The following is a 27,798-nucleotide window of genomic DNA, read 5'->3' on the forward strand; positions in this document are numbered from 1 at the left end:
GGTTTCCTGTTTTGTTTTTTGTTGACACAAAAAATTCTGTGGAAATATTATGGGAACTGTTGGAAATTTATCTATGGAATGATTTTCTTAGTATGTGGCACAGTGGGCACAATGCTCTCTCTCTGAAAAAAAAAGACCTCAGTTCAAATTCAGTCCGTGACACTTCCTAGCTGTGTGACCGAAGAAAAATCACTTAGCCTCTCAGTGCCTCAGTTTTCCCCTATCCTGCCTAATGGCATGGGCTGCCGGGTTCTCTTCCCTATCTCAGGTCTTTGGGGATCAGCCAGATAAACGTAAGACAAGAGGCTTCCAGAGTGAAGCAGAGGTGTAGGCTTTACTCCGGATACAAGCTACATGTCAGCATGCAGGGTGAGTTCTCTCTGCGGGAGCGTCCTCCTTCCTGAGGAGAAAGAAAAAAAACAACACCCCCCTCAGGCTTTCCTGTCCCCATTTAAGCTCTCCCAGCTGCATAGTTCACTCGTAGACTGTGCATGCTCTCAGCCCCTTAGTGAATTAACGAAAGGTGTGCTCAGACCATGGACCAGTCTCAAGGGGGGAATGCTCTCCCCAGCAAGTTTCCACTGAGAAGAGGTGGAAAACAAGATAACTCGTGTCTCCCTCAATTCTCAGCTGTTCTCTGGGGGTCCTCGTGAGAGCTTGGTGGTTTCAAGAAGCCCTCACCTTTACCTGACCGGAGACCATTCTCGTGAAAACTGAGCTTGTGCCTTAACATTCCCCATCTTTTGTAGGATGTGCGTACTAGTAACACACCTCTGTGTTGGTGTGTGGATCAAATTGGAGAATATCTGTCCATTGCTTTGAAAGCTTTAAACCACTCTTTGAGTCTTTATTCTTATCACTGCTTGGGTCACAAGCGTCATACTAGAAAAGGTTTGGACAATGAAGTCATTTTTGAATAATTGAGATTGCTATTCAAAATAGTGTAGAGTAAGGCAGTATGTTATAGTTATAGGGCACTGAGTTTACTATCTGGAAGCCTTGAGTTCACATCCTGTGTGAGATGCTCTCTGACTTTGTAACTCTGGGCAAAGAACAACCTCTCTTTCCTCAGGTTGGTCATCTCTGAAATGAGGAGGTTGATCCCAGTGATTATAAGCAAAGCCACGAAGAAACAGGCAAATTGGACACAGGCCCAACAAGAATTCCAAGAAGAACGCAAAAAGTATAACACAGAACAAAAGAAGATTTTAAAAATCAAATCAGAATGTTAGAGGAAAATTAGGAATATCAATAAAAGTAATTGAAGAAAATTATGACAGAAGGAAAAGCAGCTTAGTAAAAGAGTCAAAAGAAATACTGAAAAACTCTTCCTTAAAAATCAGAATTGTCCAAATGGTCAAAAGAGGTTCAAAATTTCCCTGAAGAAAATGATCCCTTCAAAATTGGAATTGGTTAAGTGCAATGTAATCACACCATGAGTGATCTAGAAACAACACAAAATGAAAATCTTTGAAGAAAGTGTGAAATATCTCATAGGAAAACTAGTGGCCTAGAAAAAAAGATCAAGAAGACATTAGGAATTATCAGATTCCCTAAAAACAATCATAAAAAACCAAAAGAGCTTAGATGTCCCATATCAAGAAAATAGAAAGCATATCTGTTCTATTATAACTAGAAGGTGAAGCAGAAATTCAAAGAACCTTTTATTCATATCCTGGAAGGAAGCCAAAAATGAAAAGTCCTAGGAATATTTTTTTAAAAATCTAGAACTTGTAGGTCAAGAAGAAAGTAGTGCCAGAAAAAAAATCATTCAAATACCATGGAGCCAAAATCTGGATTAATAAAATTGACTAGACACTACTTTTAAGGACTGGAGAATTTGGAATATGATATTCCAGAAGTTAAAGGAGGTAGGATTAAGATGAAAAATAATTCAGCAGAGCTTAGTGTAATTCTACATGTGACAAATGGATATTTAATGAAACGGAATTTTTAAGGACTCTTAAAGAGTCTAGAGCTGAGTAGGATATTTAACACAAACAAAATTCAAGAGAAGCAAAAAAAAGGTGAATATGAGTGAGACATCATAACAGACTTGCAAAGTTTAAACTGTTAACATTCCTATGTGGGGAAAAACTAAGAACTTGATGATCATTGGGTTATTTAGAAGATTACTCAGACGAAATGGTTATGCATTCATTGTGTTGGGGTGGTCTTAAGAGTGGAGGAGTGAAAAAGGGATACACTGAGAGAGAGGGAAGAAAGAGGAAAAAATTGGTGAAATTAAACGTAAAAAATTTCAAGGAAGACTTTCCAATTGAAGGTCAACAAATGCTGCAAGGTAGGGAGTGTATATCTAAATCTATGTGTGCATATATGTACATGGGCAAGTAGGAGGAGAAAGAGTAAGAGAACGGCTAGGGGTAAGAGGGCGAGTATATTCAGGGAAGTTAGGGTTAATGATCAGAAGCAAAGCAGGGGAAATGAAGAGGGAACAGGGTAAAAAAGTGAAGGATAAATAGAAGAGAATAGGATGAAGGGAACTACAGAGTTAGCAATTATAATTGTGATAGTGATGAACTCACCCAGAAAATAGTAAGGGATAGCAGGATAGATTAAAAACCAGAATCCAACAATATGTTTCTAAGAGAGACACTTCCAACTGAAAGACATGCATGTTTCCAACAGTGGGTTAGAGCAGATTTTATAATGCTTTGCTAAAGTAAAAAGGGAATGGACAACAATCCTGATCTCAGGCAAAGAGAAAGAAAAATACCCCTAATTGAAAGAGGTAGATTGGGTGGCATAATGGATAGAGTGCTGTGCCTAAAGTCGAAAATAGTCATATTATCTTCCATGAAATTATCAAGGAAAACTGCCCTGATGTTGTAGAATCAGAGGGTCAAATAAATATTGAAAGAATTCCCAATCACCTCCTGAAAGAGACACGAACAGAGAAACTCCTTAGGAATATGGTGGCCAAATTTCAGAGTTCTCAGATCGAGGAGAAAATACTGCAAGCAGCTAGAAAGAAACAATTTGAGTACTGTGGAAATACAGTCAGGACAACACAGGATCTGGGAACTTCAACATTCAGGGATCGAAGGGCTTGCAATGGGATATTTCAGAGGTCAAAGGAACTGGGATTGAAAGCAAGAATCACCTACCCAGCAAATCTGAGTATAATACTTCAAGGGAATAAATGCTCATTCAGTGATATAGATGACTTTCAATCATTCATGTTGAGGAAAAGGCCAGATCCGTATAGAAACATTTGATTTCCCAAGACAGAAATCAAGGGAAGCATGAAAAGGTAAACAGGAAAGAAAAACCATAAAAGACTCTCTAAAGCTGAACTATTTACATTACTACCTGGAAAGGAAATATCGTTAGCTCTTGAATCTTTTTTCAGTATTTGGGTAGATGGAGAATGTGTGCACACATCTGGTAATTGGAAGTTGCCATTTTTAGATGCTATGTGGCTATTAAGTGACTGTATGGATAGCAAGAAAGGTGGTCTGAGCCTCCAATCCATGATGCCAGTAAGCTGGTGAGATGCTGGTATGAACTGCAAAAGGTGATCTCATGGGAAGGGTGAGAGAGCAACTGTTCAGCCTGGACTGAGGTAGGATTCTCCTTATTCAATTTCCCCACTGACACGTGGCAGACTTGAAGCCCGACTGAATGCAAGTGGACAATCTAATCCTGTCTGGAATTGACATGAAGTTGGGGAGATATTGTATCCCTGCAATGTCCCTACTCTTGGTGGCAATTTCCTGTAGTCAAAAGGTTTGCAAGCTTAATACCAGATCTGTTCAATTATAGATTATGAGTAGGGGAACATCCGAGGTTAAGTCTAAAATTGAGCTGTTAGGCAGGCGACTTAAACAACAATAAGTCAAGGTCCTTTAATTCTTAGTAATACTGTGGAGACAGGTCAAGAGCTTGAGAAGTTGGCAACATAAATATTATTTGTGTCTCGGTTAATGCTTTAAAAAAAATTCTTTTGTGGTCCATTTTCTAAATGCTTTAAAAAAGAAGTATCACCTAATGAAAAGTTAGAATTGTTTTATCTGTTATAAACTGTGTTAAAAGTGAAAAACAAAAATTTAAATAAAAGAGTCAATCCAGTATGGAGAATCTTTAATAAACTTTGTTTTTTTTTTTTTTTTTTTTGCTTTAAAAAATATATATTTTAAACAGAATCCAGCACTTGTAGGTCAAGAAGAAAGCATTATAACTAGCCAGAAAACTCCTTAAAATACCATGGAGACACAATCAGAATAGCTAAGATTTAGCAGACACTAATTTTAAGGTTTGGAGAGTTTGAAATGTAATATTCCAGAAGGCAAAGGAAGTAGGATTAAAATTAAGAATAAGCAATTTAGTGAAACTCAGGACAGTTCTGTGGGTGAGAATGGATAGTTAATGAAACCAAGGACTTCGAAGCACTCCTAAAGAGTCTAGAACTGAATAGGAAATTTGACATTGAAATAAAAATCAAGAGAAGCAGGAAAAGATAATTATGAGTAAGACATCATAAGGCACTTGCAACGGTGAAAGTGTTTACATTACTCTATGGGGACACCTAAGAACTTTATGATCATTAGGGCATTTAAAAAGAGATTACTTAGTGTCCATTGTGTTGGGATGATCTCAAAAAAGGAAGGGAAAAGTGAGAAGAGAGGATGCACTGAGAGCGGGGAAGAGAAAGGAAAAATTGGGCAAATTAAATCATGTAAAAGAAATGTTCAAGGAAGACTGCACAATGGAAGGAAAACTGGTGGTTCAGGGTAGAAAGTGTATACCTAAAACTGTATCTCTATATTCCTGTAAATATCTGTACTCGGGCAAGTAGGAGGGGAAAAGGTAAGAGAAATCAGATTAAGCAGAAGTGTATATTCATGGAATTTAGGGTTAATGATCAGAAGTAAAGCTGACTTTTGAAGAAGGAATGAGGTAAAAAAAAGAGGGATAAGTGGACAAGAATAAAATGGAGGGAAATGCACAATTAGCAATTATCATTGTGAAGGTGAGGAACTCACCCAGAAAATAGGATACCAAGAATTCATTAGAAACCAGAGTCCCACAATATGTGCTTATGTTGTTTATAAAAGAAACACTTCAAACAGAATGACATACAGACTTCAAATACTAAGAGCAGAATTTATTATGCTTCAGCTAAAGTGAAAAAGAGTATGGGTAGCCAACCTGGTCTCAAATAAAGAAAAAGCAAAAAATACCCATAATTGAAAGCTCTATTGTGTGGCACAATAGATAGAGTGCTGGGCTTGAAGTCAGAAAGACTTATCTTCCTGAGTATAGATCTAGTCTCAGATACGATGTGACACTGATCAAGTCCTGTAACCCTCTTTGCCTCATTTCTTCATCTGTAAAATGAGTTGGAAAGACACGCATCTTTGCCCAGAAAACCCTAGGTGGGGTCACAAAGAGACATGACTGAAATGACTGGCAACAAAATGAAGAAAATGAATGAAAGCACATTTTGCTGACAGGCAGGTTTTATTAAACTTTTTCCACCAATCACCTGTTTTTGCTGTTGATATTTTTATATGATTTCAGATGTATAGGTAGACATCATTAGGTACGCAAAATATTTCCTGATAATACGTCATAAAGAAATTTATTTCAAAGCACTCCTTTGGTATCCATATAATTTTACCATTTATTAAAAATCAAAGCAAATTTGTATAATAATGAGATGGGTGTGCTTTTTTATTTACAGAAAGAATTCAGTCTTGGTGAAATATTTGATACTGCAAGATGTAGAGCTCTTCATTTTTTTACAGTTGATTGATATTTTGACTTCATTATCTTCAGCTCTGAGAATGGCACTTTGCATAAATCCATTGTACCAAACTGCAAAAGTTTGTTTAGGGCCATTTCAGAAATAGTTGGAAATTCTGTCCTAATCCCAAGTCATGTTTCCTTTCATGATTTTTTAGGAAACTCAAGTTTTAAACCAGTGTCACTTGATAACTCTCCAAATTCTTCGTGAAGTTTTTAATGGCAGATAACTGATTATTTTTTATTTCAATGGAGTGCAGTTTATGAACTCAACTTAATTATTTAGAATGAAAATTTATAGGAAGTGTTTCTGAAACTGTCTCAAGGAACTTCAGTTGATCAATTATAATTGTTAGAATTAAATCTTTGGGACAAATTCTGGAATAATGGGAGCAGAATAGAAATAGGGCATGGCAGTCTTTTAACTCAGGAGTCTACTGTGATTAATGGGAAAGGTCTCTCTTGCTGTAGCTGAAGGGGACCACTATATGACAGGAAGTGTGCCACAAAGCCAGCACCATCCCACTCCATAGCAGACCAGTGGAAAATCCAGAGTCCCAGGGTAATGGAAGGCAAGTGCCAACATCAGAACCCTAGGCACGCCTTCACAGAGCCAGAGCAATCTGCACACATCAGCATCTGAATCTAACAGTGTTTTAGCATAGCCCAAGGAGAGGGGTAGACCTCCAGCAGCCTGACTACCCCTCTCGCACACCTCACACCATGAGCTTGAGAGTAATCCTGGTGAAACGCAGAAGGACCTCACCTGACCTCAGCACACAGCAGGCAGCTCCAGCTCAGCAACAGGTAAATGACATTATATAGCTTTCAGCTGCCAGAACCAGAGGTCTCAGCACACAAAGCCAGTAACCAAGCCCCTAATCCCCAGCAAAAGAAGCATGGTACAGAGCACTCTGTGCCCCAGAAGCAGAGATCCACTTGAAAAGCCAGGAGAAAGGCAATCGCAATGAGGAAAAAGTAAATTAGAAAAGTAAAGACCATAGATTCTTACTATGGGGCAGAGGTGATGAAAATATAAATTCAGAAGAGGACAGCATTGACACTATGCCCACATCTGAAACTTCAAAAGGGAATGTGAATTAGACTCAGGCCCAATAAGCATTCTTGGAGCAGCTCAAGAAGGATTTAAAAAGTCAAATCAGACAGGTAGAAAAAAATAATGAATTATTTTAAAAATACAGTAGACAAAATGGAAAAAAGAATCACTGAAGAAAATAACTGCTGAAAAAGCAAAATTGTCCAGAAGGAGGTACCAAAGCTACTTGAAGAGAACAATTCATTAAAAATTAGAATTCAGCAGGCAGAACATAATGACTCTATGAGGCATCAAGAATCAGTCAAACAAAATCAAAAGAATGAAAAAAGAGAAGAAAATCCAAAACATCTCATTGGAAAAACTAGTGACCTGGAAACATATATCCAGGAGCCACACTTTAAGGATTATTGGTCTACCAGAGAGCCATGATGAGAAAAAGAGTGTGGATAGCATCTTCTAAGAAATCATCAAAGAAAACTGCACTGAATTTGTAGATTCAGAGGGTAAAATAGTCATCAAAAGAATCCACTGATCACCTTCTGAAAGAGATCCCAAATGGAAAATGACAAGAAATATTGTAGCCAAATTCCAGAACTATCAGGTCAGGGAGAAAATACTGCAAGCATCCAGCATGAAACAATTCAACTACAGTCTGGATCGCACAGAAACTTGCAGCTTCTACATTAAAAACTCAGAGGGCTTAGAATATGATATTCCATAAGGCAAAGGAGCTTGGAATAAAACCAAGGATCAACAATACAGCAAAACTGAGCATTATTTTTCTTTTTTTTCTTTTTTTTTTATTTTTCAGGGAAGGAGATTGACAGTCAAGGAAATAAGGGACTTCCATGGGTTCCTGCCAAAAAGACCAGAACCCAGTGGAAAATTTGATCTTCATATTTAAGACTCAAGAGAGGCATGAAAAGGTAAAAGGGGGGAAAACATGTTATTCAACAAGGGTAAACTTTTTACATCCCTGCATGGGAGGATGACACTTGTAAATCTTGAGAACAGTATCTTTATTATGATATGTAAAAGGGATATACATAGACAGTGATTGTGGGAATAAATTAAATGATGTGATGATAAAAAAGCTAATTAAGGGCTGCAAAAGGATTGTAATGGGAGGAGAAAGGAAGAGTCAGAAAAGGGTAAATTACATCACATGAACAAGCACAACAATACAGTTGAGGGAAAGAAGTGGGAGATGAGCCTAGTTTGAACTTCACTCCCATCAGTTTTGATTCCAGGAGGGAATAACATAAGAGTTAAGTACAGAAATCGAACTTGCCTTACAGGCAGTAGGAGGGGAAAGGGGAAAGGAAAGGGTGGTGGTGGCTAGAAGGGAGGGAAGAAATAGTAAGGGAAAAGCAAAAGAAAAGGGAAGGGAGCTGATAGAAGGGAAGGAAGATTGAGGGAGACAGTGGGCAAAAGTAAAATTCTTTTGAGGAGGGAAAAGGAGAAATAAAAATATAAATGGGGCGGGGGGCAGAATGAGATGGAGAGAAAGACACAGATAGTAACCATAACTGTGAATGAGAATGGGATGAATTCTCCCATAAAACAGAAGTGAATAGTCGAATGGATTCAAAACCAAAATCCTATGATACGTTGTTTTCAAGAAACACATTTGAAACATGGGGATACATACAGGGTAAAAATGAAAGGGTGGAGCAGTAAATATTATGGTTCACCTGATGTAAAACAAATGTAGGGGTAGCATGCCTAATCTCAGACAAAGCAAAAGCAATAAATGGATCTAATGAAAAGATACCAGGAAGGAAACTATATCCTGCTAAAAGGCACCATAGACAATGAAGTAATCTCATTGCTAAACACATATTTATAGAGTGATATAGCATCCAAATTCCTAGAGGAGAGGTTAAGGGAGTCACAGAAAGAAATACACAGCAAAACTATAATAGTTGGGGACTTCAGCCTACCCCTGTCTGAGCTTGATATAGTTAACCTCAAAATAAATAAGAAAGAAGTTAAGGAAGTTAATAGAATTTTAGAAAAGGTAGATATGGTATAACTCTGGAGAACACTGAATGGGGCCAGAAAGGAATATACCTTTTTCTTGGTACATGACACATACTCAAAAACTGGTCACATTCTAGGGTATAAAAACCTCCAGTCCAATGCAGAAAGGCAGAAATATCAAATGTATCCTTTACAGATCATGATGCAATAAAAATACATGCAATAATGAGCCATGGAAAGATAGATCAAAAATGAATTGGAGACTAAGAATGAGTGGATCAAAAAGCAAATCATAGAAACAATCAATAACTTTGTTTGAGAGAATGTCAGTAATGAGACAACATGCCAAAATTTATGGGATGCAGCAGAAGTGCTTCTGAGGGAAGGTTTAATATCTTTGATTGCTTACACGAATAAAATAGAGAAAGAGAAGATGATGGAATTGGGCATACAACTGAAAAACTACAAAAAGAACTAGTTAAAAACCCTCAATTAAATACCAAGTTAGAAATTCTAAGAACCAAAGGAGAGATTAATAAAATTGAAATAAAGAAAATTATTGAATTAAATAAAACTAAGAGCTGACTTTATGCAAAAACCAATAAAATTAATAAACTTTGGTTAATTTGATTTAAAAAAGAAAGAAAAAATGCAAACAGCCAGCATCAAAAATGAAGACTGAATTCCCCACCAATGAAGAAGCCATTAAAATAATAATTAAGAATTATTTTGCCGAATTTTATGCCCATATATCTGACAATCTAAATGAAATGGATGAATATTCACAAAAATATATAGTCCTCAGAGTAAGAGAAGAGGAAGTAAAATGCTTAAATAACTCCATGTTAGAAAAAGAAAATATTAACAAAAAGAGTACAGTCCTTCATCATGAGCATCATACATTGTGATCATGTAAGATTATACCAGGAATACAGGACCGGTTCAATATTAGGAAAATTATTAGCATAATTGATCATATCAACAACATAACTAACAGAAACCACATGGTTATTTCAATGGATGCAGAAAAAGCTTTGGACAAAATACAACATGTATTCTGATTAAAAATCCTAGAGAGCAAGCAAATAAATGGAGCCTTGCTTAAAAAGATAAGGAGTATCTACTTCAAACCATCAGCGAGCATTATCTGTAAAGAGGATAAGCTAGATGTATTTTCAATAACAAGGATATCCATTATCACCACTGTTATTTAAGTGGTACTAGAAATGTCAACGTTAGCAATAAGAGGAGAAAAGGAAATTGAAGCAATTAGAATAGGCAAAGAAAATATGAAGCTTTCATTCTTTGCAGATGATATGGTGATATACTTAGGGAATCAAGTAAAAAATTCCTTGAAATAATAAAGAACTTTAGCAAAGTTGTAGGATACAAAATAAAGCCACAGAAATCATTGGCATTTCTAGATATTACTCATAAAGCCCCACAGCATGAGATAGAAAGAGAAATTCCATTGAAGATTACCATAGACATGATAAATATTTGGGAGTCTACCTACCAAAACAAACCCAGATACATAATTACAAAACACTTCTCCCACAAATAAAATCAGATCTAAATAACTGGAAAAACATCATTTGCTCATGAGTAGGCTGAGTTAATATAAAGAAAAATGAAAATTCTACTTAAATTAATTTACTTACTCAGTGCTGTACCAATTAAACTACCAAAATTTATTTATAGAGCTAGAAAAAAATCATATCAAAATTGATTTGGAAGAACAACAGTACTGGAATGTCCAGAAAAGGGAATTAATGAAAAGAAATGCTGAGGAAATTGGCCTAGTCATATCAGATTTTAAATTGTATTATAAAGTAGCAATCATCAAAACTACTTGACACTAGCTAAGAAACAGAGCAGTAGATCGGTAGAGGAGGTTAAGTACAACAGACGCAGTAATCAATGATTACAGCAATCTACTGTTTGATAAACCCAAAGTCCCCAGCTTCTGGAATAACAACTCATTGTTTGACAAAAAGTGCTGGGAAAACTGTAAAATAGTGTGGAGGAAACTGGGCGTAGACCAATGTCTGACACTGTATAGCCAAATAAAGTCCAAATTGGTACATGATTTAGGGTACATGAACGCATAGGTGATACCATGAACAAATTAGGGGAGCAAGGAATAGATTATCTTCAGATTTATGGAGAATGGAGGAATTGGTGACCAAAGAGAGGATAGAAAATATTAGGAAATGCAAAATGGATAGTTTTGATTACATTAAATTGAAAAGGTTTTGCACAAACAAACCCAATACAGCCAAGATTAGGAGGAAAGTAGAAAACTGGGAAAGAATTTTTGCAACTAGTGTCTGAGATAAAGGTCTCATTTCTAAAATATATAGAGAACTGAGTCAAATTTACAAGAAATCAAGTCACTCCCCAATTGATAGTTGGTCAAAGATATGAACAGGTAGTATTAGAGGAAGAAATTAAAGCTATCTACAGTCACATGAAAAAATGCTCTAAATCATTACTGATTAGAGAGATGCAAATAAAAACAACTCTGAGGTATCACATCACACCTATCAGATTGGCTAACGTGACACAACAGGAAGATGATAAATGTTAGAGAAGATGTGGGAGAGTTGGAACTCTAATTCATTGCTGATGAAGCTGTGAGCTGATCCAACCATTCTGAAGAGCAATTTGGAACTATACCCAAAGGGCTACAAAAATATGCTTACTCTTTGACCAAGCAATATTGTTTCTGGGACTGTATCCCAAAGAGATCATAAAAATGGAAAAAGCTCCCACGTGTACAAAAATATAGCAGCTCTCTTTGTGGGGGTCAAAAACTGTAAATCAAAGGGATGCCCATCAATTGGGGAATGGCTAAATAAATTATGGTGTATGAATGTAATGGAGTACTACTGTGCTATAAGAAATGATGAACAGGAAGACTTCAGAGACGCCTGGAAAGAATTATATGATCTGATGCTGAGCAAAAGGTGCAGAACTCAGAACTTTGTACACAACAACAACCACAGTGTGCAACGACTTTTTCTGGTAGACTTAGAAATCCATTGCAATGCAAGGACTTAAGAAATTCCCAATGGTCTTTTAAGGTAAAATGCCTTCCACATCCAGAGAAAGAACTATGGAATTCCATTGCAGATTGCAGCAGACCATTCCCTTTTGTATTACATTTTGGTTTGTTATATGATTTCTCCCATTCATTTTAATTCTTCTATACAACGTGACGAGGGTGAAAATGTATTTAATAGGATTGTATGTGTAGAACTTACATAAAATTGTATGCCATCTGGGGGAGGGAGGTGGAGGGAGGGAAAGAAAAAATCTAGGGTGTATGGTAGTGATTGTGGAACGCTGAAAATAAATAAATAAAAAATAAAATGAGGAGATGGGTCCCAGTGACTATAAGCAAAGCCTCCAAGAGAAAGCCAAATTAGACACAAGCCCAATAAGAATTCCTGGAGAGCTCAACAAAGAAATAATAAAAATCAAAAGGAGGTTTTAAAACTCAAACATGAATGTTTGAAGAAAACTGGGAAAATAAATAAAAACAATTGAAAAAATTATGACAGAATCAAAAACATCTTAGTAAAAGATGCATAAAAAAGACTGAAAAAAATGCCATGAAAATTCAGAATTGATCAGCTGGTGTTGGTATCTTAATCACTGAAGAAGACAACCCCTGCAAAATTAGAAGAGGTTAAGTGGAAGGTAATAACACCACAAGCAATCTCGATAAAATAACACAAAAGAAAAATTAAAAAGGGAAGAATACATGAAATATGTTAGAGGCAAAATAAGTGGCCTTGAGAAGAAATCAAGGAGAATTCAAGAATTATTAGACTCCCTAAAAGACATGATAAAAAGGAAAAGAGCCTATATGTCAGATATCAACAAAGTACAAAGGAAATCTGCTGTATCGTAAGTAGGGGGCCAACCAGAAATTGAAAGAACCTACTGGTAACCTCCTGAAAGGAATCTCAAAATGAGAAATTCCAAGAATATTTTAAACAAAATCCAGAACTTGTAGGTCAAGAAGAAACTATTGTAATTAGCCACAAAAAAAATTCCTATACATGGAGCTAAAATCAAGATCAACAAAATTTTGTAGACATTATTTATTAGGACTGGAGAATTTGGAATATGATATTCCAGAAGGTAAAGGAAATAATAATTTAAGTAAGAATAATCAATTCTATAGGTGAACAATGTGTATTTAATGAAACAGAGGATTGTTAAACAGTGCTAAAGAGTTTCTAGCTGAGTAGAAAATTTGACATTCAAACACAAAATTCTAGAGAATCAAAAAAAGATGAACATGAGTGAGACTGGAAAAGGTTCAACTGTTTACATTCCTGTATGGGGAAATCTAAGAACCTTATGATCACTAGGACGTTTAGAAGGAGATTACTCAGACAGAGGGCATGGTTATGAGTCTGTTGTGTTGGGCTGATCTTAAAAGAATGGAAGAGTGACCAAGAGGGAAAGGAGAGGAATAATTGGGAAACTTAAACATGTAAAAAAAATGTTCAAGAAAGAGTTTATGATGGAAGGAAAACTGAACTAGTTCAAGATGGGAAATGTGTATCAATATGTAAGTATACATACACACAGGTAAGTAGGAGGGGGAAGAATTAAGAGAAAGGGTGGGGGTAAGGGAAAGAGTATATTCAGAGAGGTTAAGGTTAATGAGCAGAAGCAAAGCAGACTTTTGAATAGGGAATAGGGTATAAAAGTGAAGGATAAATAGAAGAGGATAAGATGGAGGGAACTACACCGTTAGGAATTGTAATGGTGATAGTGATGAAATCAGTGAGAAAATAGAAAGGGATAGCAGGATAGATTACAAACTAGAATCCAAAAATATGTTGTTTCTAAGAGAGGTACATCAAACAGAAAGACATGCAGACTTCAAATAGGAAGCTTGAGCAGAATTTATAATGCTTTACCTAAAGGAAAAAGTGCATGGGTAGCAATCTTGATCTCAGACAAAGACAAAGGAAAATACCCCAAACTAAAGGAGCCAGATTGGGGGCACAATGGATAGAGTCCTGGACCTGAAGTCAGAAAGACTCCTCTTCCTGAGTTCAAATCTATCCTCAGACACTACTAGTTATGTGCCCTGGTCAAGTCACTTAACCCTGTTTGCTTCAATTCCTCATCTGTGAAATGAACTGGAGAAGGAATTGGAGACCACTCCAGGATCTTTGCCAAGAAAGCCCCAAATAAGGTCAGGAAGAGTGAGACATCACTGAACCAACTGAACAACAACAACAAAAAGAGGTAATAAGTCAAAGTCTATTTTGTTAAAAGGTACCGTATTAAATGAATTAATGACAGAAGAGGACATGCATGTGCCAAATGACAAAGCATAGAGATTCACTTTTTCGGCAATTTTTTTTAACTTTTGAACTAAAATAGAAAATAATAAAAGGAAAACATTTCCATATACACAGCAGGCCATAATTGAGGATTCAATATAAAACAACAGATTTCCATTGAAAGAAAACCTATGTAACAAATACGACATGTTGTTTTCAAAGTTATTCAGCTTTTCTTTGCTTTCTTAGTGGTTTTCCTTTTTTCTCGGCTGTGTGCTTTTTACTTTATTGTTTTCTTCCCTTCCCCCTCACTAAAAAAGGTTGCAATTAAGTATGGAGATACACACACACACACAAATGTATCTATAAACAAACATATAGTCATGCATGTAAGATACTATGCTGCTTTCCTATCATCTGTTTCTCTAGATAGTGTCTTCTTTCATAAGTCCAAATCCTCCTATGTTCTTTTGAGTCAACCATCTCATCATTTCCTATACCACAGCAATGTTCCAACCCAATCATATCCTATCTGAAAGATTGTCAGTGAAAGGTTTCCCCCAAATTTTCTGCATTCCTTCTGTTTTTGGCTGCATAGATTTTATGGATATAGGAAAATTTTAATTTAAGATAATCAAACTTACCCATTTTACATTTCAAGAATGCTCCCACCTTGGAAGATAGTTTAAGGTCTGATACTGCTGAATCTACTTCCTATACATCTTTTCCTCCTGATTTTTTTAAAAGTCTTGACTTTTTGTTCTTCCAAATTTACTTTGTTGTTATTTCTTCTAACTCAGTAAAATAATTTTTTTAGTAATTTAATTGGGATGACATTGAATAAATGATGAGTTAGGTAAAATTGTCATTTACAAATTACCTTGGCCTTACCTACACATGAACAACAAATTTTACTTCAGCTATTTAGACAGGAGTTCATTTTTATAAAAAGTATTTTTATGTTTATGTTCATATGTGTCTGCTCTGGCAGGTATAAGCTCAAGTATTTTGTACTGTCTAGGTACTGTAAATGGCCTGTTGTGTTTCTCTTTTGTTGCTGAAGAAGACCATACCACCAGAGAAATGATGACATGACTTGCAGTTGACTTTGTTTTGAGTCTGGGAGTGCTGTACAAGGTCGCCAGCCTCGATTCTCCTCTGGAGCCATCAGGATGACTGGAGATGGCCCAGCATGCAATGGGAGACAATATTGAATAACATTGCTGAAACATAGTGCAGGTTCTCTATTTTTCACTTTTCGTTAAATCCATTTTAACTTTAACTTTGTCTGAGATCATCGTTATTATCCCTGCTTTTTTTTTACATACTAAATTCTACTCTTGCTCTTTGTTTTAGTGTGTTTCTTTCATTTTAATAAGGTTTCTTGGAAGTGACATGCTGTTCAGTTAAAATTTTTAATATTCTCTCGATTTCCATTTCTTGAGTAAATTCATTCCATTGATATTCTAAGCTACAACTACTTGTGTTCTTTCCTTATTCCTAGTATTCCTTTTTATACTCATCCTTATTTACCCTATCCCTCCTCACTACTCTGCTTAGTTCTATTTGCCACAATTAAAATTATGGTGTTTAGATTCTAGAATTAATGGTTCAGAAAGTGTCTCTGGTTAAAAAAAATAGCCAGCGGTTAGTGATCTCACTGTTAGATAGGATCCACTGGAAGCAGTACTAAGCTGTTCCTAGCACAGCACACAATTGTTGGATGTCATTTTCAAGAAGTATTGAAGGGCCTGTATGCAATTCAGGAGAAACAATGAGGGCCAGCAGACAAAATAGAAACCAAGGCACTCACCTTGGGGGAGGCAGCATTGGCTCTTTGATGTGGAAAGCTTGCAGCCTCTCAGATGAAGCTGAAGAAGAACATGGTGACTGTCAGCTTGGCAGGTCTCAAGACTGCCTACAGCTAGCAGAAGATCATTAATGTACTGAATAGGAGATGAACCCCTGAAAGTGATGGAAGCTAAGTATTGTTACAAAAGCAGAACACAGGGAAGGACTTTCTGTGTACTCTTGAGGCCAGTGGGTCCACTCCCACAATGTATTCTTACAGGGGAACACAAAGAAGTATTGAATTTCTGGGTAAATGGGAATACCAAAGAAGGTGGAGCAAAGATCTATCACAGTAACGTAGGTCACCTCACAAGGAAGTGAGAAGATGATGGTCATAGAATCTGTGATGACTGGGGTCTGGGAATTATATAAGTATTAATAGCAGGCACAAAACAAAAAGTAAATGGGCTTACCAAGTCCAATTTGGGTCTCTTCATACAGAAGAAAGAACAGTTACAAGGAAATCTATGCAGAATGATGATGCCTTGATCCTTCAAAGAGTCAGTAATGTGTAAAACCTTCAGTGGCCTCCCCTCACAAAGAATACAGAGGAGTGCATGACTAGGGCCCTCTCTTAACCTTGATGGGAAAGGGAATAGCAGATTTTAATAATCCCACATCTGAGGACCAAATTTCCCTCAGAGAATCTGGGATGTCTAATGATATTTCTGGACTATCTATCCATTGGTCTCCCTTGGACATTCTCAAAAAACATAGGGAACAGGGAGACTGGGTCCTCAGGGGGTTGCAAAGCAGAGATGCATCCAGGGAGCAGGACATCATATCTATGAGCTCACAGAGAATATAGTGACCTCATAGGTTACTGGGGGACTCAGGCAGAAGGAGAAAGGAATGCTCACAGACCAAAGAGCCAACAGAAACAATTCTGGGAGACAGGCTGGCCAGTGAAAAGCTTTCCCAAGACCCCACCTCCATTTCAGGGTCCAGTAGTGGAACAATAATCCACCCTAAGGGTCACATGGGGTTCACTAGTGTGGCAAGGGGTAGATAGGCAGGGATAGTTGCAACTAGAACATCAGGCTCCAACACAACCAAAGGATCCTCAGCTGAAACCATTGTCCCCATCCATCCCACACATCCTCTTGCCAAAGACCTACATCTTGGTTTGTAAGGTGTTTTCAGGAAGGACCAGTATCAGTACCAGTACCTTTGGTGTGATGGCTCCCAAGCCCTTTTCAGGACTCTTCCACCTTTGGTGTCCACCTGTTCCCCCTAACTCTCACCTATGGGTCCCAAAAGCTGCAGCCTGTGCAGCAGCCACACTCTGGTAAACCATTTCGGCAGACGGGTCAAACCAGGCTGAGGGAAACCAAGGGGTCTCAAATCCATTGGTGAGTTATAGGGGTGTGTACCTCAAGCATGTGAAGACTTCATCTGGTGGAGTGGGTGGAACAATTTGTTACAGTGGCCACAAAGGCAGATGAAGCAAGTGATATGGAGTGCTTAGAGCTTGGTGAGACACAGAAGATGCCAAGGTCATCCACTGCATCCTGAGCCATCACCAGCTATCTTGACTCTGTCCTCCTACTGGACTATGATGGCTCTGGAGGAGAGTGAGGCTGAAGACTTCGTGCAGCTCTGCCTGACTTAAATTCAAATTACACATGAATCAAAATACATCACCCACACCATTTCACCATTATGCCTCTAAGTCCTGTGGCTATAGGCAAGTGATGAAGCAGCCAGTGTGGATATACAGAGAGCTGTAGTCACAACCCTGCACTCAGGTGGTCTAAGCCATTGGGTGGTTGTTTACTGGAAGCAGCAGTGGGACTTGGCAGCCCCCTTGCTGGCTGAGCAGCCTTTTAAGGATCACACTTCTCATCTCCTGGTGTGAGGAAGGGGGCTAGAAAAGGTGCCCTAAACATTGCCTGCTTACCCAACTCTGGCCTGATTGTCATAGCAGGCAGGGAATCTCTCTATGTCGTTGAAACACAAAAAAATGTCCAAAAACATCTGCAAAGATGATTCCACTCACCATTGCACACTAATAGACAACACAAAATCCAGGAGACCTGAAAGAAGAACTCCTCTTATTGCAAGAGAACTCAACAGGTATCACATCCAAATAGGAGCCCTGAGTGAAAAAAGGTTGGCAAATGAAGGCCAGCTTACTGACATTGGAGCTGGATACACCTTTTTCTGGAGTGGTCACAGTGAAGGAGAGCACCCTGAAGCTGACATGGGCTTTGCAATCAAAACCAATGTAATCAGCAAGCTGGCATGCCTGCCAAAAGGAGTGAATGACAGGCTCAGGACGATGTGGTTGCTACTCTCAAGAAAACACCATGCCACCATCATCAGTGCCTTTGCTCCCACGAATAAAACTTCATGGAATGCACCCTTGCAGCAAACACTGGCATCCAAAAGACTATGTGATTGTAAGGAGAAGAGACAGACAAGATGTGAGAGTGACAAAGGCAATGTGTGGTGCAGAGGGCTGGACTGATCATAGACTTATCCTTTCCAAGCTAAATATTCCCATTCATCAAAAGCGCTGACCCCAAGGCAAAATGACTACCAGAAGAATTAATGTCAACAAATTAGAGCTCTTCTCTGAGTGTGAACAGTTTGCTGCTGATTTGGAGGAAAAGTTGAGCCAACACACAGTTGGCAACAGTGGAGTAGAAAAGGAGTGGGCAGCTTTCAGAGATTGGTGTTTAGCTCTGCTTTTACTCATCTGGGTCAGAAAACTCACAACCACCAAGTCTGCTTTGATGAAAATGATGGATAAATTAGAAACTGCTAAATGAAAAACAAGAACTCCACAGGATTTACCAGCAGAATAGTTCATCCACCTCTAAGAGGGCAGCCTTTAATTCCATCAAAAGCAAAGTACAAGCAAAGCTTAGAGAGATGGAGGATTCCTGGCTCAAATTGAGCTTTATGCTAATAGTAAGAATCCAAAACACTTTTATGATTCCCTGCAAGCTCTTTATGGACCGAACACCTGTGGTGCATCACAGCTACCCAGGGCTGATGGAGCCTCATTGATTAGTGATAAGTACATGATCCTACAGAGATGGGCTGAACACTTCCACAGTGTTCTCAACAGACCATCATCCATCAGTGCTGAGGCCATTGACCATTTACCTTAGGTTGAAGTCAATCCCTCCTTGGCTGAACTTCCAACTGAAGAAGAGGTTTTGAGGGCCATTAGGCACCTTTCATGTGACAAAGGACCTGGTGCTGATTCTATTCCAGCTGAGATTTACAAGGTAGGGGGACCATTGCTCATACAAAAGCTGACTGAAATTTTCCAGGTTACATGGCAAGGGGAGATTATCCCCCAAGAGGTCATAGATGCCTCCATTATCCATCTCTGTAAGGGTAAAGGGAATAGGTTGTCCTGGGACAATCACAGGGGGATCTCTCTCTTACTCATTGCTGGCAAAATTCTTGCCAGAATCCTCCTTAATAGGCTGATCCTTCACCTGGAAGATGGTCATATACCAGAGAAGTAGTATGGCTTCAGAAAGAGCCGAGGAACAGTTGATATGGTGTTCGCTGCCTGGCAACTCCAGGAGAAATGCCAGGAGCAGAAGAGATGTCTGTATACAACATTTGTGGATCAGACCAAGGCCTTTGACACTGTTAGTTGTGAGGGCGTGTGGAAAATTACGTCAAAATTTGGTTGCCCAGAGAAGTTCATCAGTGTTGTATGTCAATTTCATGATGGCACATTTGCCCAGGTTCTGGATAATGGACAAAGCTCTTGTGCCTTCCCAGCAACCAGTGGAGTGAAGCAGTGCCATGTGCTTGCTCCCATGCTTTTTAGCATGATGTTTTCAGCCATGTTGACAAATGCTTTCAATGAGGATGAACATGGCATCAAGGTGGACTACCATACTGATAGCAAGTCCTTCAGTTTCAAAAGGCTATAATCCAAGACCAAAGTGAAGAGAGTGCTGGTGCATGATTTCCTGTTTGCAGATGATTGTGCACTCAATGCAGCCTCTGAAGCTGAGATGCAACAAAGTATGGCTCAATTCTCTGCTGCATGTGCTAATTTTGGCCTAATAATTAACACCAAAAAAACCCACAGGTGCTCCATCAGCCACCACCAAACCATCCAGACATGGAACCATCAATTACAACAAATGGAGAAGTTTTGAATGCTGTGGATAAGTTCACTTACCTTGGTAGTGTACTTTCCAGGGATTTATACATTTTCAATGAGGTTGATGTGTGCATTGCCAGACCTAGCTCAGTGTTTGGGAGGCTCCAAAGAAACGTTTGGGAGAGAAGAGGTATTAGACTGACTATGGTCTACACAGCAGTTGTACTGACCTCATTGTTGTATGCCTGTGAAACATGGACAGTCTACCAGCGCCATTCCAGGACACTGAATCACTTCCATTTGAACTGTCTTAGGAAGCTTCTGAGGATCACCAGGCAGGAGAAGGTACTAGACGCTGAAGTCCTTGCTTGAGCTGAACTGCCAAGCATTCAAACTATGCTTCAGAGAGGCAACTCCCATGGGCTATCCACATTGTTTGAATGCAAAATGTATGCTTGACAAAAAGATTATTTTATGGAGAACTTGCATGGGGCAGGGGAGCACCTGGTGGCCAGAAGAAACAATACAAGCACACTCTCAGGGTCTCTCTGAAGAACTTTGGATTTGACTGTGCAACATGGGAGATACTGGCACAGGACTGCTCAGCATGGAGTGCCCACATCAGAAAGGGTGCTGTGCTCTTTGAGCAAAGCAGAAATGAGACAGCACAAAGTAAATGCAGGATGTGCACATTTGGGATATTCACCCCAAATATTCACACGGACTATCTGTGGCCAACCTATGGTAGAGCATTCCAAGCTTGTAATGATCTGATGGGCCACAGGTGGACACAGTGGTGATGTCCTTTTGGTCCTCTTGGAAAACGAAGGACAACCACCACCACCCCCAACCATCACCTCTTGGTTTATTCCAGGGGCACCTCTGTGTGTTTCTGAGTCTTAAGTCCCACTGTTTCACATTGTCAAACTTGGCTGCATGACTTGTTTGATGATGCTAAAAGCAAAAGGCATTAGGAAATGGATTTTAGAAGGGAACGGAATTATCCTGGTCAGAGGTCCAAGATTTGAAGGGAATAGCTCCAGCTTGGCTTGGAGCCTCAATTGTAAGGGAGTTGGAGCTGCCTCGAGAGAAGGCCAAGTCTGGGTAGGAGGATGGGATATTTGGGCAAGGGCTTGAGGGGAAGTCAAGGCTAGCTGGGCAGGAAGGCAGCCTTGGGAAGGATGCAAACCTGAGCTTGGAGCTAAGATGGTCTGAGGAGTCAATTGAGGCTTTTATTTTATCTGTCCCCTCATATGCATAAAGAGTGATACTTTTGAATCCCCCAATTGTCATGCCAATCTGGACAATTTTTCAGAAAATAATTTCATATTTCAGATAGAGGTTGATTTACAAAATCTAAATTAAGAATTCTAGTATCTCTTAGATTGGGTGAATCTAGTGATCACTTGGCACTTTTATGCAGTCCATCATAAAAATGAAATGGACTTCCTTGTTCTGTTGGACAGATTATTGGAACATGAGCACACCTACATAGCCCTGATGAAAGATTCCCTAGCATTCTGTGGCCTGAAGAAGTCAGCTGGGACATTGGGGTCCCTGTCAGAGTCTTGCAACAGCCATTTAGGACCCCAAAGGGCCAAGAGGAGATCCCACTGCTGGGCCTTGTCTTTTTGCAGCCTCTATAATGGCGGTTCTTTCCCCTGGAGAGAGTAGTGCAGTAGCAATTTAAATGGAAAGATCTTTCTCATTCATTAATAAGCTCATATGATCTGCTTAAATCACCAGGAAGCCTAAGTCCCATGTGGTGGGAGGAGCTTTCTGGCCAGGCAGAACAGGGAGGGTGGAGCAGAACTGGGAGGAAAGTAGTGAGCACTGGTTGGGGCAGAGGAGAGAGCAGGCTGGCAGGCAGGTGGGCAGGTAGGCATGAGTAGGGTTAGGTTCCTGAGTGTGTGCTTGTGAGAAGGCCCCTGCAGAGGTGGGGTGGCTTGGAATGGCTTTGCTCCTTGCCGTGATCATGTTTCTTGGCTACCATGACAAATGAAACTTTCTGGTTCCAGGATTTGGCTCTCTGGTGTCTAAGTAAATGCTTGTCTTCTGCCTTCTGTATGGATAGTCTGTTATACTTTGTAACTGAGAACTGCACTGGCATATATTCAAAGTCACCAGCAGCACTGTGAATATTGCCTTGATGATAGAAGTAGCGTTTCCATGAAATCTGTAATATCTCCCCAAGTTGAAATAGAAACTATAATATGCCTTGAGATTGGGATTTAGCAGCCACAGGGTCCTCATCCAGTTTGCGAGTATTTCCTCTCCCTGTGTAAGAGGTCAGAGGGACTGAAAGGTTGATGATGTCTAAACCTTGACCAAACCTATGGGTTAATTGGGTCAGTAACCAAGCTTTCTTGAAGAGGAGAAATACCTGAAGCAGGGCCTCAGGACCAAAAGAAATCAAATCAAATTGATAATGACTTATGGCTTTCAAAACTGTGTTATATACTGTGTAAATTCACTGCCCTTTTCATTGTCTGACCTCACCTTAGGCAATCACTCCCTTAATTCCATCTAGACCTCTCTCTGCTCTCACAGTCTTCTGTATAAAAGATCCATCTTGTCTCCAGTTGCCTCCAATGGCTCAGATTTTTTAAGAGTCTGGCCAATATAGCAGATTCTTGTTTTCCTTTGGCTGGAGGAAGGCTGTGGTCAAATTCATTTGGGCAGAACCCGCATGTCACAACAAGCAGCTCTGTGCTCCATTTCAATGCCTGTCTTCATTTCTTGCAGTGAAGAGTTCAGTCTGCTATGACTTCTCTGATGGCCAATGAGGGATGACTGTTGTCTAAAGACTGTTACATCCGTAAAGTTTCATTGCAGTGCTAATTTTCTGATATCCAATGAGCTTGAGTCTGGGCTGAAGTCTTTGTACCTTCATTACAAGGAGAAACCATTTCTGGCAGGGGATGGAGGGGATTAGGCTGGGAGTGGCTAAGAATTTTGTTCAGAATAAAGAAGTGTTTTTGATGATGATTTCTCTGGCCACTGATTATACATATTATCAAACTCAAGCTGCCATCAATATATATTGAGTTTATACTTTTGAGCCATCTTAGTTCCAGCATCCCCCAGATTTTTGTTTTAGTGGTTAATATGCAATACCTTGAGATATGCATGCCTGTTTCCTAGAGACTTTGAATGGCCTGTGGTTTTCTGGGTTTTGAGTTGAATAATCATGTATTCAGGGCATGTGTGTCACTACAGAATGTGGTTATTGTTTTTCTAATTCTACTCATTGATTTTTCTTCCAGACTGGATGTAAAGTAGAAAGAAAGAGCAAGGTTAAGTCCTTGGACTTACTAAGAATTCAAGAGTAATGTTTTTCTCATTAATTGCCACTGCAAAAAAATTTTAAAAAAAGCCGTACCTTGCCCTACACTGATTATTTGAGGAAAATCTCTCAGGAGTACATGTGTGTGTGTGTACATGTGCATGTGCGTGTGTGTGTGTGCGCAACATGGTATTGTTCTGAGTTCTGATTTCAGGTGTAATTGTCTGAATTACCATTACACCAGTGAAGTACTATTGAAGGGAAATGCCATGAGCTGTTCAAAGTGAGTATGATCTTAGAATTGCTACAGGCTGCTGCTTATACCTGGGAAGGTTGAGAAGACAGCCTTACAAAGATAAGGGAGGGATGGTTTTGACTCAGTTTCCCCATTGTGCTATTTCCTTTGTGAATAGAAATGTTTCCCATCTCCTAAATCCTGTGTCTCCCAAGGATGCCCTGTGAATAATGTGGAATTTTTCTACATGATTGGCTATTTCATAAAGTTAACTTGGATTTGCCTGCCATTTGAGCAGAGCTACAGAAGTTTTACCTTCTTCAGGGCAGTTTGTGCCCTTGAAGGGACAGTCTTGGAATTGTTTCCACTATGTCCTTTCCTCTTCCTTTCATAGTAAATTTCCAAAACAAGGGCAAGTGAATTGGAAAGGTGTTTTTTTTTTTATAATAAGTCTTATTGTTGCAATACTTAAATATCTCTGAGTTGCTGCAAAGTGATGTAAGACCTTATTGTTTTGATTTTACTATTCTGAATTGTTAGTGAACATTTCTTTTAATTTCCCAGCCTAAGCAACTGGGAAAATGAGTGAGTAGGCTTGGGACTTTGTTGAAATATATGTCATTATGTGTACTATGAAGTCTGAACAATATCACTTCTTTTCTCGATGATCTGATGAGATGTATATATATATATATATATATATATATATATATATATATATATACTGTTGACCTGAAAACTTTATTAAAGAAAAGGCAACAGACTAAGTGCATACATTTTATGATTTAATTAATTAAGCAATTCCCCACAAAGAAAACAGTTACATAGCGCTATGGAGTCAGAGGTGACTCTGACTACCCAGTACAGAAATCATCTGTCTCAAGTACATTTTGCCATGAGAAAGAAACTCCAAATTTAGCAAATCACAAATTTAGCAAGACAGGACAATTTACAAAGCAATATCAGTCAAATGTTGAGATTCCAAGCTGGGTAAACATATGTCCCAGGTGGTAAGGAAGGAAGGAAATCCCACCACTAGTGAGTGGCAGGCTTCCTGCCCCAAACAGGTAACTGACGCAGGAAAGGGCAAACAACGTTCAATAGAAACCCAGGATGCCTATATTTTCTTTACCATTAATATACCATATACAAAGGAAAGTCCCATTATTCAAGATAGTGTCTTCGGTTAAAGGTCTCCCAGGGAATGCAGAGTCAGCCCTGGCTGGCTTTTGCTGACATAGGAAGAGGCATTCTCTGAGTTTGCTTCAGAGGGAACAAAGAGATTATTCCAAAATTTTATATTAAACATTATCAATACACATTACTATACTGTTTTCCTGAGAATTGGATTTATGAGATTGTCTTCCAGATGTTTCTATTGGGCCTAGGAACATAAGGTCAAATAAACATCAAGTTCCTGAATGATATTTACTGTCCACCTGAAACTTTGGTTAAAAGAGGCAAATAGGCTAAATTCATAGTATTTATGAAGCTAGCAGATGTGTGACCATCGAGCCAGAAGAAAACTTCTGACTGTCTGACACAAGGATGACCAGGCTGAAATCGATCTTAGGACAATCCCAGGATGTCTGTGTCCCTGAGATTTATGGTCTCTATATGTCTTTAACCATGCCATGAGAAAGGAAGTTTCTTAGCTGAATAAGCTGTGAACACAATGAGACCAGACAATTAACAAAGTAGCATATGTCTCAGTGAAACAAAATAAAGAATACCACTGAAGAGGCTGAGTGTTGATGGGGGACCCCAAAATAGCGACGGTCAGGGTCGTGCTCGAATGAATTCCACTCAAGCCTTCTGAAAGCCAAAGAAAACAAAGTTTATTAAGGATTGGCCTAATTGGGTTGCCTCTTAAGGAGCCTAAGCTTTTGTAACGCTTGTATTCACAAGAGGGCCAGATAGAATCCCAGCTAGACAGAGACTGAGCTGGATTGAACCTGAGCGCCTTCATGGAGGTGTTGACCTGAAAACTTTGTTAAGAAAAGGCAACATGGCTAAATGCATACATTTTATGATTTAATTAATTAATTGATCAATTCCCCATAAAGAAAACAGTTACATAATGCATTATGGAGCCAGAAATGTTCTGGCTACCCAGTGCAGAAATCTTCTGGCTTATATACATTTTGCCGTGAGAAAGGAGCTCTCCTAGTTGAACAAATCATAAATTTAGTAAGACAAGACAATTAACAAAGCAATGTCAATCAAATGTTGGGATTCCAAGCTGGGTAAACATATGTCTCGGTGACAAGGAAGGAAATCCCACCACTAGTGAGTGGCAGGCTTCCTGCCCTAAACAGATAACTGACACAGGAAGGGGCAAACAATGTTCAATAGAAATTATGACCTAAGATGTCTATATTTTCTTTACCATTATTCAAGATATGTCATAACATAGTATGTGTCTATAGATAATAAGATACAAAGGAAAGACCCATTATTCAAGATATGTCATAGGTTAAAGGTCTCCAAGGAATGCAGAGTCAGCTTTGGCTGGCTTTTGCTGACATAGGAAGAAACTCTCTGAGTTTGCTTCAGAGAGAACAAAGAGATTATTCCAAAATTTTATATTAAACATTATCATTCCCTCCTTTTGGTCAAAGGCAAGCCGAAGGCTTCACCTGTAGACCAACAAAGATATGATAAAAACCTCTAAATAACCAGTAGTGTGAGAGTTTACTCTTCATGCAAGTGTGGTCCAGGCTCTTGGGAAAGTTGTCTATGTCTGATGGCATCTTCTTCAGGCCTTTTCAAAATTGGAGGGCATGATCCCCTCAGGAGCAGGAGCAATGGAGGTGACAGATGGATCCAAGAGTCTATACAGAAAATTTGACAAGGTCTCCCAGAAAACATGATTTGATAATTGAAATGAAACAATACAACATAGTTAACATGGCTAAAGACACTTAGCAATAGTTCAGTTTCCCAGCCATGCAGGGCTAGGTTCAAACAACACAATGAAGTTTTTTTTTTACAGTTCACAAATTGCATTTTTACATTAAGTCAGGTACAGATTAAAACTTAGAAGGCTCACAATAGACTAGTTTTGAAAGGGAGATTTACATGTCACCAATATAAACAAGAAAATTAAACATGAACCATACAAATCAATGCAATTATTATTTCAAAGTTAATTAACATTAAGTTCCTTGTATCCCAGTAATGCATTCTTAATTTTCATTTAAACAAAACTTTTTGAATCCCAGATTTCTCATGTAGTTATCTGATACCTAGATATCTTTTCTTTGACAATAGGTTTTATTCTTGGGACAGCTCAAAAAGAGAATTCTGCCTTTCTGGTTCAAATCTAGAAGTTCCCAGATACTTCTGACAACATAAATTAGTACAATTACTTAAAATTTGTTCTCCACTTATGAAATTTCAGAAAATTTTGGTTCACATTATTTGCTGTTTCTATCTTTACCTAACTCTTGTACCTAGAATAAGAATCTTTCAAAATGTGAGGGTTCAACTATAAAATGAACTCATCTGCCTGTTAAATTGTTGGACAGATATTTTAATGGAGAAGAAATAATTTCACTTACTTTTACTACTATCCTATACAAATTTTATGCAAAAATCCAAATTTGAGATCTTATTATCCAAAGCATGACAAATTTTAGAAGTCAATGATATCCATTTGCATATAATTCTTAGAGGAATCAGGCTGATCCTGTTGTTTCTCCTCAAAATTTGTTACTCTATTTAATTAGACATTTATCACATTACATCTTTGTCTTATTACCTGATCTAATCATTTCCTCGATGTTATCTCTATATTATATCTATTTATTTGGTCAGGAATATAGGTTAAAGTTGTAAGCTATTCATTTCTGCACCCCATTATGAGAACTCAGAGATGCTCCAATTTCCATTTATTATTTGATAGACTTAGTATTGTACTTTCAGAACTTCTTGATGATAAAGATTTGCTATAAAAGAAAAAGAGGGACAGTGTTAACAGAAGGAAAGGATCTCCTTAGTTCTGGTTGATTCCAGGAATAAGCCATTATCTGACATGTAATCATGAGGTTACCAGGTGCTGAAAGCAGGGCTTAGAGGTAATCAGGTGGGGAATTTCCTTTATCAGAAAGGAAATAGAACATTTGGGAAATAAAGTTAGGAAGATCCTACCTAGGCCGTGTCCAAGGTCGTCTTCAAAACCTTTCCAAGCATCCACCATTAGCCTGCAGCACATGTCAA

The 27,798-nt window shown here is 38.6% G+C and overlaps 1 long non-coding RNA gene across 4 annotated transcripts in view; it reads right to left on the bottom strand.

Moving 5' to 3' along the window:
- LOC140508217 (uncharacterized) overlaps window positions 1-16,710 on the bottom strand; it is a 40,279-nt gene extending 23,569 nt beyond the window's left edge. The window contains exons 1-3 of one of the 4 annotated variants that reach the window (XR_011968344.1): window positions 16,389-16,710; window positions 15,938-15,995; window positions 316-400 (exon numbers count right to left, since the gene is read on the bottom strand). This is a non-coding gene — a long non-coding RNA (uncharacterized lncRNA). Of the gene's footprint in view, window positions 1-315; window positions 401-15,937; window positions 16,049-16,388 lie in introns of those variants that run through there. The other 3 variants (XR_011968343.1, XR_011968342.1, XR_011968341.1) reach the window with 3 other exon arrangements.
- Window positions 16,711-27,798: the final 11,088 nt, after the last annotated feature.

Source organism: Notamacropus eugenii, chromosome 5 (assembly GCF_028372415.1).
Source record: "Notamacropus eugenii isolate mMacEug1 chromosome 5, mMacEug1.pri_v2, whole genome shotgun sequence".
In the NCBI taxonomy this organism is placed as follows: domain Eukaryota; kingdom Metazoa; phylum Chordata; class Mammalia; order Diprotodontia; family Macropodidae; genus Notamacropus; species Notamacropus eugenii.